The sequence below is a fragment of the Marmota marmota genome, unplaced genomic scaffold (assembly GCF_001458135.2).
Source record: "Marmota marmota marmota unplaced genomic scaffold, marMar, whole genome shotgun sequence".
In the NCBI taxonomy this organism is placed as follows: domain Eukaryota; kingdom Metazoa; phylum Chordata; class Mammalia; order Rodentia; family Sciuridae; genus Marmota; species Marmota marmota.
The window spans coordinates 29,652,109-29,662,876 of record NW_026000249.1 but is presented as its reverse complement, the minus strand read 5'-3'; positions in this window follow the sequence as shown (position 1 = coordinate 29,662,876).

The following is a 10,768-nucleotide window of genomic DNA, read 5'->3' as shown; positions in this document are numbered from 1 at the left end:
ATATAGAGCGAGAGAGAGAGAGAGAGAGAGAGAGAATACATATATATTTTTTTCATAATTACCCTGAGAAACAATATTCCCATTTTATAGATGAAACTTAGAGAAGATTAAGAAAAGTGCTTAAAATCAAACATATATATTTGACCAAAACATTTCTTCCAAATTATTACACTCTCTGGCTTTCCAATGTGTTCTATGAACTTATTTACATTTCTAATGCTCAACCAATTAATATCTTAGTAATTGATCAGTCATTATAATAATATATACAACTTTATAAACATCATTCCCACAAGCTCCAGTTGTGCTGAAATAGTCACTATTGCTCAGTAGATGAGGCAGGTATCAGTAAATGGTCAAGCAATCAATGAGAACCCCAACTTCCCTCCTAGAAAATGTATAAAAGGCAATAAGAATTTCATGTATTAACCTCTCTGGGGATAGTTTACAGGGTCAAAAAGAGGCTCAGAACTTCTAGTAATGATGGTATACCTTTTATTTAACTAACCCTTTCTGCTAATAACAACTATAAACTCTGAACAACATATAAAACAACTATGTAGAAGTACTAGACAGTGACTAAAAGTAAGAAGAAACTAGAGGAAGTTTAGCTCATTAAATAGAGAAAGCACACTAGTGAAGATCGACTTTTATATGTCTTTTCTTATGGTATTGCTCAGTCCTCACAAACCTTTAGAACACAACTATTGCAGAAAGCTTGCATTTTATTGACCTGAAGATTCAGAGGACAGAATTTGAAACTGATAGAGCAACTGAGAATTAAAAAGGACTAAACCTCAGAAAAGAAGAAGCTTCAGAGAGAGAGGCCACAACATTTGCATTTGTATGCTCCTCAAATCTGCAGTTGGGTCCTGAATTATAATACATTGGGTAAGACTACAAGGGGCCCAGAAGAGAAAGAGCAGTTGGAAAATTGAAAACAATTGAATAAAAAATTTAACAACTGCTCACTTTAAGGGAAAAAACTTTCAGAATTTGTGTACTCTTGAGCTGAGAGGACTTGGAAAATACCTCAGATTTTCCATCATAATTCCATAAGGGCCAGACATTTGTAATAAACACCACATGTCAGGTGTTTTTAACAGTATCTGACATCTCCAGGGCTCAGGATATTAGCTCAGTTACAAGGCCCTGGGTTCAATATAACAAAACAAAAACAACATAACATAACAAAACAAAAACAACAACAAAACAGTATCTGACATCTCATCAAAATCAATGGAGGCTAGAAGACAATGGAAATAGAATGTTCCAAAACTCTGGCCTTACAATAAAACAAACAAAGGGATTTATCTAAGGACAAAAGGCAATACTAAAAACAGATGTGCCTTTATGAAACATAAAACCAAGTCTCTTAAAGATGAAGGTGATCCACTAGTAATTTAACTGTCTCACACTCTTCAAAGGAAGAGAAGAGAATCCAGAATTTTTATAATGCCCATGAAGTGTACATTAAAAATAATTTACTGAATGACTTTGGCAGTATAGTGGAACTCATAGAAGAAAGGAACTATAAAATTGAAGACAAAACAATAGAATCACCCAAACTGAAACCTAGTGAAAATATTTTGAAAAAACAAAATTGATGGAGTGACCCACAGGATGGTAGCAAGCAGTCTTAAATATGTGTAAATGTAGATGGAGAAAAGAGAGACAAAAGTGTATAAAAACTATTTGAAGACATCTTGGCCAAGTTTTTCCACATTTAATAAAAATCAGCATCTCACATATTCAGAAAGCTTAGTGAACTTTAATCAGTGTAAATACAAAGAAAACCACACAATGAAACATCACAATCTGACTACTGGAAACCAGAGATAAAATCTGAAAAGTAACCAAAGGTAAAAATCACATTTATATACAAAGGAACAAAACTAAGAATAGTATCTGACATCTCCAGGGCTGGGGATGTAGCTCAGTTTATAGAGTGCTTGCCTTTCATGCACAAGGCCCTGGGTTCAATTCCAGCACCACAAAAACAACAACAACAACAACAACAACCAGTATCTGACATCTCATCAAAATTAGTGGAGGCCAGAAGACAATGGAAATGGAATGTTCCAAAATTCTGTCCTTACAATAAAACAAACAAAATTCTGATAGCAATATTTCTGGTGGACTGACAGTTGGAATGGGAAAAGACATTTGATGAGAATATCTTGCATACTTCTTCAAATTCTTTGGGAGAACGAGAGGGAGCAATTGTAGTTTCTTGAGTAGGTACCATGATAATAGGAAGAAGCATTTGCATTTGGGTATAGGATGGACTGAATTAGAAAAAAAAAACATGAAACAGGTATATGGAAAAATATTTATATGACATCAGAATCTAGGTAAGAGGTAAGAAGTTGTTTTTTGTGTCATTTTATTGTCAAAGTCAAAAAGCACCAGGCAACAGTGTCATCAAACAAGACCTAAGATTTAGGTGGCAGACTCACAAATTTAATTTGTCTAGACACTTCTCATGGCCTCAACCCTAAGAGTCATCTGCAACATTCAGAAAAATGAAAATGGAGTAAGAAGGAAAGTATCAGCCCAGGTCTTGTAAATCTTATTGAAAGTCCAAAAGGTACTCAACTTGATCATTACTTCTATAGTATGGAACACAGATTAAATGTGAGGGATGGCCATGAATCCTGTTGGAGAGAAGAAAGTTGGGGTAACCTTGGGACATTTGCAGTTTCACAGACTTCTCCCTCAGGTGATTGTATCTTATTTTTAAAAAATTGGTACTGGGGATTGAACCCAGGGATGTTCTACCACTGAGCTACATTCCCAGCCCTTTTTATTTTTAATTTTGAGTGAGGTATCATCAATTTGCTAAAACTGGCCTTGAACTTGTGATCCTCCTGCTTCAGCCTACTGAGTTGCTGGGAATTTAGGTGTCTGCCATTGCACCCTGTTCCCACAGGAAATTTTAATCAAAGAGTTACTTATTACCCAGGTTTAATTAGGTCAGTATGAACAATTTTTCTATTCATTCTGAACAGTTCTAAGAGCATATATTTCCAGGTTGCAATGGTGATTTTACACATCATGTAGATTTATATCTAATTCTGAAACAATCATCCCTATGTTACAGATAAGGAAATAGAGATTCTGAGAAATTGAGTAACTTTCTCAAGCTCACACAATGGCAAGGCCAACAATCTGAATTGTGGAAATCTGGCCCCAGTGTTCATATTCCTAATGACTATGCTATATCACTTCCACACTATGCTAGATCCAAGAACTCAGATCCATAAACATCAAGCCAACCTGGAACAACAGAGAAAGATCTAAGGAATCTGTAACATAGAGGTAGTGTCTACTTTGGTCTGAGGCCTATTTACTAAGTGGACTCTGCTTCTAGAACTGACCCTAGAATTGATACCTCCTCACTTATGTGTTTTTATTTATTCTTTTTAGATATACATGACATTAGAGTGTATTTTGACATATTATACATACATGGAGTATAACTTCCCATTGTTGTGGTTATACATGATGTGGAGTTACACTGGTCATGTATTCACATATGAATGTAGGAAAGTTAGGCCTCTAGGTCTTACTTCAGATTCTGTGCAGAAGCATTAGAGCAAAAATGAAGCTTGTCTATCTTAGATATTATGTCAACTTGAAGATTTGTGGTCCCTGAACTACCAAGATAAAGTTCTTTTTTCTTAGCACACCTAACTTGGCAGATGCTAGCATCATAGCTGAACAGATGTTTTCCCCAGAGAATGTTTCCAATTCCTTATGATGAAAAATCACCTTCAGAGAATAAACAAATGTACATATGTGTAAGCTCCAACAAGACAAAACCATCTATTTCAGATGAGAACAACAAATGCTCTGTGCTTTAGGAAATATATATCAGACAGGTTGGAAGTCACTCAAGGATTTATTGTTAACTGTCATTTCCATTTGGAGGTTTTCACTGTCCCTCCCTGCTCCCAGCAACTGCTATTTGGAACATTAATTCTGGATTTTATTGTTTATTTCCCCCAATGCAGTTTGTATTAAACTGACAAAAGACACTTTTATAAACTAAATATGCTGAATGTGCTTATTTAACATATTCTGCAGTACTTGAATTTAAACCAGGAAGACAGTGGGTAACCAGCATGCAGCAGTGTTTCTTTTTCTAAACACTTTGTAAGTTTTACTATAGATTTATTATTTCACTGTGGTTTTTAATGGCAAAATTATTCCTACAGATACCCAAATTATTATGCAATTCCTTTCAATATTTACAAACAATTATGATTGATCAAGTTTCTCTGTCTCAGAAACATATTATGAAGCCAGTAACATTCTTTTGTTGAATAATGCAATTTTATTCTTCACTTGCATTGTCCATTTTACTGAACTTTACATGGCAAATATTTCTCAGTGTCATGAATAAGGAAAAGACAATAGGGATACATATATATTACATACTCAACTTCAACTGAAATTAGTTAATTTAGTGTGAAAAATAATGATCCCAAAATATATGTACACATCTTATCCCCTAGAACCTGTGAATGTTACTTTATATAGTGGATGTTTTGTGCATGTGATCAGGTCATAGATATTGATATGGAGACTTCATTGTGGTTTATCCAAAAATATCTATATATGGGGGAACCAGGGGAGTAACCCACATATAAAGAGGAGAAGACCTTGTCATAACAGAGGCAGAGATTGGAGTGTTGTGGCTACAAACCAAGGAATGCTGATAGCTACCAGAAGTTGGAGAGGCAATCAATTCTGCCTTAGAGCCTCCAGAGAAAATGAAACATAGACCTGCCTATATCATAACTTCAGGACAATAAAACTGACTTTGGGCATGTAATTTGAGAACTATGAAAGAAAAGATTTCTGTTGTTTTAAGTCATTAAAGTGGATTGTAGCAGCCCCAGAAAACTAGCACATTCTATTCCTGTGTAGTAAGTATAAGTCAATTATTTGGACCTTGGTGAATTTATCTACAAAAACAATTTCATATGTACTAAGTAAACTTGCTGGACCACAAAGCCTTTTGAACTCACATATATAGAATTAAGCTATGTAGTCCAGTATATTTGAAGTTTTTTTCCTGTATCTAGTAAGAGAAGATTAAAAATATCACATTGGTGTCTCTGAAGGTGCTGTCCTTCCCTTAGGAGGTATCTAGGAGCTTACCAGAGAAGATGGATATTGCATAGATTGTGTTTTGAAAATTGAATAGTAAAAGGTGCCCAACTTCCAGGCTATGGCTCCCCAGAGAATGAAGTGCACTCATATTAGGTGATAGATAGCTAAACCAGGTCTGAACTCAAACAAACAATCTGAACCATGAGAGTGGAAATATAAATCTTGAGAGTGGAAATATGAATCTTTGTAAAGTTTGAATAACTATCATAGTGCACACTTGGTTGACTCCACATTGTGATAATAGGATGGTATGCCTAAAAGGGACAATGGCATAGTTTTTCCAGAATCTAGTCATCAAGGCCTCATTATATCAGTAGATAAATATCCGCTATGGACCACACAGAATGTGTTCAACAATAATATGCTATGGCTTCCAGAAGCTTAGGCAGTAGTATATTGATAAGGCCCAGCTTTCTCTCAATTTAAATATAAAAATCAGACCAACTCTCACTTGTACTATTTCAATTTTTGCATTCCAAGACTAATTGAAGGAGGGGGGATTAAAAAAAGATAGATTTTTTTTTTTTTAGGAATGCAGTCTTGAGTACATAAATGGAAACACAGCAGTCCCTCAACCTTTTTTGCTGTTTTGCTTTCTATGCTTTTAGTTACTCATAAATGGAAATGGAAAATTCTAGAAATGAACAATTCATAAGGTTTAAAGTAGGTGCCATTCTGACTAGAGTGATAAAATTTCTCATCATCCAGCTCTGTCTGTCTCACCTAGGACATGAATCATCCCTTTGTCCAGAGTATTCACACTGTATATTCAACCCACTCATTAGTCACAGAAACCACCCCAATTATCTATTGTTAGAGTATTGCAATGCTTGTGTTCAAATAACATTTGTTTTATTTAATAATGGCCCTGAAGAACAAAAACAGAAAGGAGGCACCAGAGCATAAACACGGAGGAATAGATTGATTAACTCCTTGTACTATGAGGCAACATTATAGTGCATATAGAAAAAAAACATAGTATATACAGGGTTTGGTTATTATCTGCAATTTTGGGGCATCCACTGGGTCTCTTGGAACATAGTTCTCACAGACAAGAGGGGATGACTACATAAGGAAAATATGTCTATATTTATACCATTGTTTATAGAATATATGATGTAAATTACAACTACTAACAGAAATAATGAGGTTCATAAGGATTAACAGCTATTAAAATAGTACTAAGGTTTAATACATTCCAGTTGCCAGTAAGATGCCTGGAAATGCAACTCTCCTTTATTAAGTAATAGAAAAGGGAAAGGGGTGTTCTAGCATTCTTAGCATTAATAACTTGTTAAACATAAAATACTCATAGATTTATATGCACCTCTCTAGGTGAATCACTTCATGCCAGAGTAAAGCACTCCAGGCATCTGTCATATATTCCTAAGTACAAATCACCTGCAAAGCAAGGGGTGATGAGTCAAGAACTTTCTATAAAGCTAGCACTTTTTATTCTAGTAGGTTAGCTTGCGAACAATTGTTGGGAACATGGAAGGAAGGGCTACGCATCCTCCTGTTTGTCAATTCTTTGCCCCTCTCTAAAACCTCCTTATTCTCTTTTCCACTAGCTAAGGCACATGTGATGAACAAGAAAGAACCAAAAGAAAACTGAACCTAGGACAGGTCATACAAAAAGGAACACATGGTATCCAAGACAGACAATTTTTGGTAAGGTTTATACAAATTATTGACAACAGCAAGAATAAGTTCTTTTCCAAAGGAACCTCAGGAATCATAGAGTAGCCACTCAATTTCCTGCTCTCAGAAGAAAATCGTGTTAATAATAACAATACCAAGATGTTCATAAACTTCTATTCTCTCTTATACTACTTATTAGCAATTCATGCATAAAAACTTTATATAATTAATCAACAACTTTATAGAAATAAGTCATCTAGTTTCTCTTTATATTCACTTTTGTTGTTTTTTTAGTCTGACCACCCTGTAAAACTATTTTAACTCATTTTTGATCATCACTTCAAAATGATATAGAAGGAGAAAGGGAGATAAATAGATAAGCTACAATCAAAATAATACATAAAGATAAACTAAAACATGATGTTATAATCCCAAAATCAGTGGACCCAATAGGGAGAGAGTTTTGAGAAGCAGAAAGTACTTAAGTTGTTTGTGTTCTCATTTGTGAGTAAGAAAATTGCCAATGCTTGGAAACAGAGGAAGCCAGAGAAAACAGATGGAAACCATACCTATCAGGATCTGGGAACCCTGCCCTATGATTGCAGACATCACAATCCATAAGGTTCATCCCAACTCTCTTGGAATGACAAGGGTAATCTGTATTTGGCTCCTGGGGTAGATTTCTTGAGGGCATATACAAGTTTCCAATCACAAATGTGGTCACTACAAGCAAATTTTGGGATATGTATCCAGATGCTGAGGCCTCCATTGTGAGCCTGTGAAGTTACTTTGGCATCTAGAGAGGCTGCGGACATCTTAAATCAGAGAACCACACCGCAGATGACTGCAAGGTTACTTACACCCAACCCCAATCCTAAATTTAAATAGATATAAACCCATTCATTCTGGAAAGAGCCTTTTATGAGTCTCATTTGCCTCTGAGATCAGGATTAATGGGTATAAAAAGATAATTTTGTATTGTTCATGGGACCTTATTGACATGAATGAGACCTTCTCCACCTAGGACCCTTGGCAGTTGTATTAGGCAAAATTGTGTTATTTTGGGTAATCTTTGTGTAAATGTCCCTTCAATGGATGACATTATCCCTCAAGTTTTCTTCTATCATAAGTATTCACCTTTCTCCAGATTCCCTTCCAAGGATTATCCTTATCAATCTCCAATAAAATTTCTTTTTACTGACAGAAGCTAGAGAAGTGGTAATGTGGGGTCATCAAATGCCAAAAGAGGATAGAAATGCAGGAGTCAATGGTGGTGATGTCATACCAAGAAATTATTAAAGCCAGCTCCACACAAAGCCAAAGTCCCCATGTTGCCTGGACACTTGAAGGAACATGATGCTTACTTAAGTCAGACAATAAGAGCTCTCACCTGAAACAGAAAAGATCAGTATCAGCCATGGTAAATACTTTTACTACTAATAATAATGATAATAAACACATAGTACTGTCTCAAGCACTATTCTAAGTACTTTATACATGTTGGTTTATTTAATTCTAATACAATGCCTATGAAGTAAGTACTAATATTTTAAGTATTTTCCCCATTTTAAATATGAAGAAACTAAGCTAAAAAGTGATTAACTCACACATCAGGGAAATGTTTGCAAATTCATTTTATCCAGCCCTCAACAAATGACTATTAAGGTACCGCAATCCGGCAGCATTGATGGGAGTGGGGGGTGTTGGTTGTACAGTTTAATTAATAACCATTCTTTTATAAGATAAAATCGAAATCCAGTTTATTGGCTAAATGGAAACATTATGCACAGAATTTCTTGGTACTACTCTTGCCCAGTAGCTATTCAGTCAATAAATCTTTGATTGTTAACTATAATGCACCTGAAAAACATTTAACTCTAAAGCAAACTGATGACCATAATTGACTAACCCTGAGTGATCAATAAAATTGTCACAATAGGTCGCAAAACATAGATGTTGCTATGGCTTGAATATTTGTGTGTACTACAAAATTCATGTATTGAAACTTAATCACCAATATTATGGTGTTAGGAAGTGGGGCTTTAGGAAGGCGACAAGATCATGAGGATAGAGCATTATGAATGAGATTAGTGCCCTTATAAAGAGTCCCCTGAAATACCGTGCCCCTTTCACTGCATGATGAGACAATGAGAAGACTCATCTATAAAGCAGGAAGCAGGCCCTCATCAGACATAAAATATACTGCCACCTTGATTTTAGACTTTGTAGCTTCTAGACCTGAGAACAATAAATTTATGTTGTTTATAAGCTATCCCAGCTCTAGTATTTTGTTATAGCAGCCTGAATAGAATATGATAGATCTTAATAAGTCTGGCTTTTATTAAAAGAAAAATTCTCCACCCACCCAATTCATTTTATAATTTTTTTTAGTTGTAGATGGACACAATACCTTTATTTATTTTATTTATTTTTATGTGGTTATGTAGATTGAACTCAGTGCCTCACACACACTAGGCAAGCTCTCTACCACTGAGCCACAACCTCAGCCCCCACCCTAACTTATTTTTTGATTCATTGTACATAAATGGAGCACAACTTTTCATTTCTCTGGTTGTACAAGATGTAGAATCATACTATATATGTAGTCAAACATGTACCTAGGGTAATGATGTCCATTTCATTCTACCATCTTTCCTACCCCCATGCCTTCTCCCCTCTCCTGCCTCCCCTTTGCCCAATCAAAGTTCTTCCATTCATCTCTTGCCTTCCTCCACCCATCACGGATCAGCACCCACTTATCAGAGATCATTACATTCAACCTTTGGATTTCTGAGATTGGCTTTCTATGCTTAGCACAATATTCTCCAGCTTCATCCATTTACCTGCAAATGCCATGATTTTATTCTCTTTTAATGCTGACTAATATTCCATTGTGTGTGTATGTATGTATGTATGTATGTGTGTATGTATGTATGTGTGTATGTATGTGTATGTATGCATATGTGTGTATGTATGTATGTGTGTGTGTGTGTATATATATATATATATATATATATATATATANTATATATATATATATATCACAGTTTTTTATCCATTCAACTAAAGAAGGGCATCTAGATTGGTTCCACAGTTTAACTACTGTGAATTGAGCTACTCACCTCAACTCTTAATGGAAACTTTAACAATGTCCTTGGAATATTTCAAGTACTCATTCATTTTGTTCTTAAAACCATGTTTATAAAAGCATGTGAGTCAGTCAGCTTTCTAGTACTGTGAGAAAATACTTGAAAAAATCAACTTATAAGAAAATATTTATTTTAGTCCATGGTATCATAGGCTTTCAGTCCATGTTTTCTTGACCTTGTGGCCTTTGGGCCTATGGAAGGGTTTAGGTGGTAGAGGAGATATTCACCTCATGGCAGCCAGGAAGTGGGGAAGGAGGAGAGGGAGAGGGAGAGGGAGAGAGAGAGAGAGAGAATGGGTCAAGGGTTCCAACATCATCCCCTTCAAAGGCACAACTACAGTAACCTAACTTTCTTTTATTAGATCCTACCTCATGAAAGTTCCATCACCTCCAAATAGTGGGAACCAAGCCTTCAACACATGAGCCAAATCATAACAGCATTAAGCTAATAAAAACTGAAGGCTACTATATAAGCCTAGCATGGATAAAGCTTATGAACCATGAGCACAAATTACTTCACAGTTTATGAATTAGTAATACTCTATTTTCCCTTAAATTTACATTAAAACATCCAATTCTAAGAAGTACAACAACAACAACAAAATCATGTAGACTAAAAAATATGACCAGGTTTAGAGAATCCAGACTAGTTTTTTTTTTAACTTTTTATATGGAAAATGCAATCTATACAAAGTAAACAGACTAGTATAATAAACCCCACATACATATCATTCAGCTTCAACAACTACAACATTTTGCCATTCTAATTTCATCCTACACTTCCCTCCACTCCTCAGT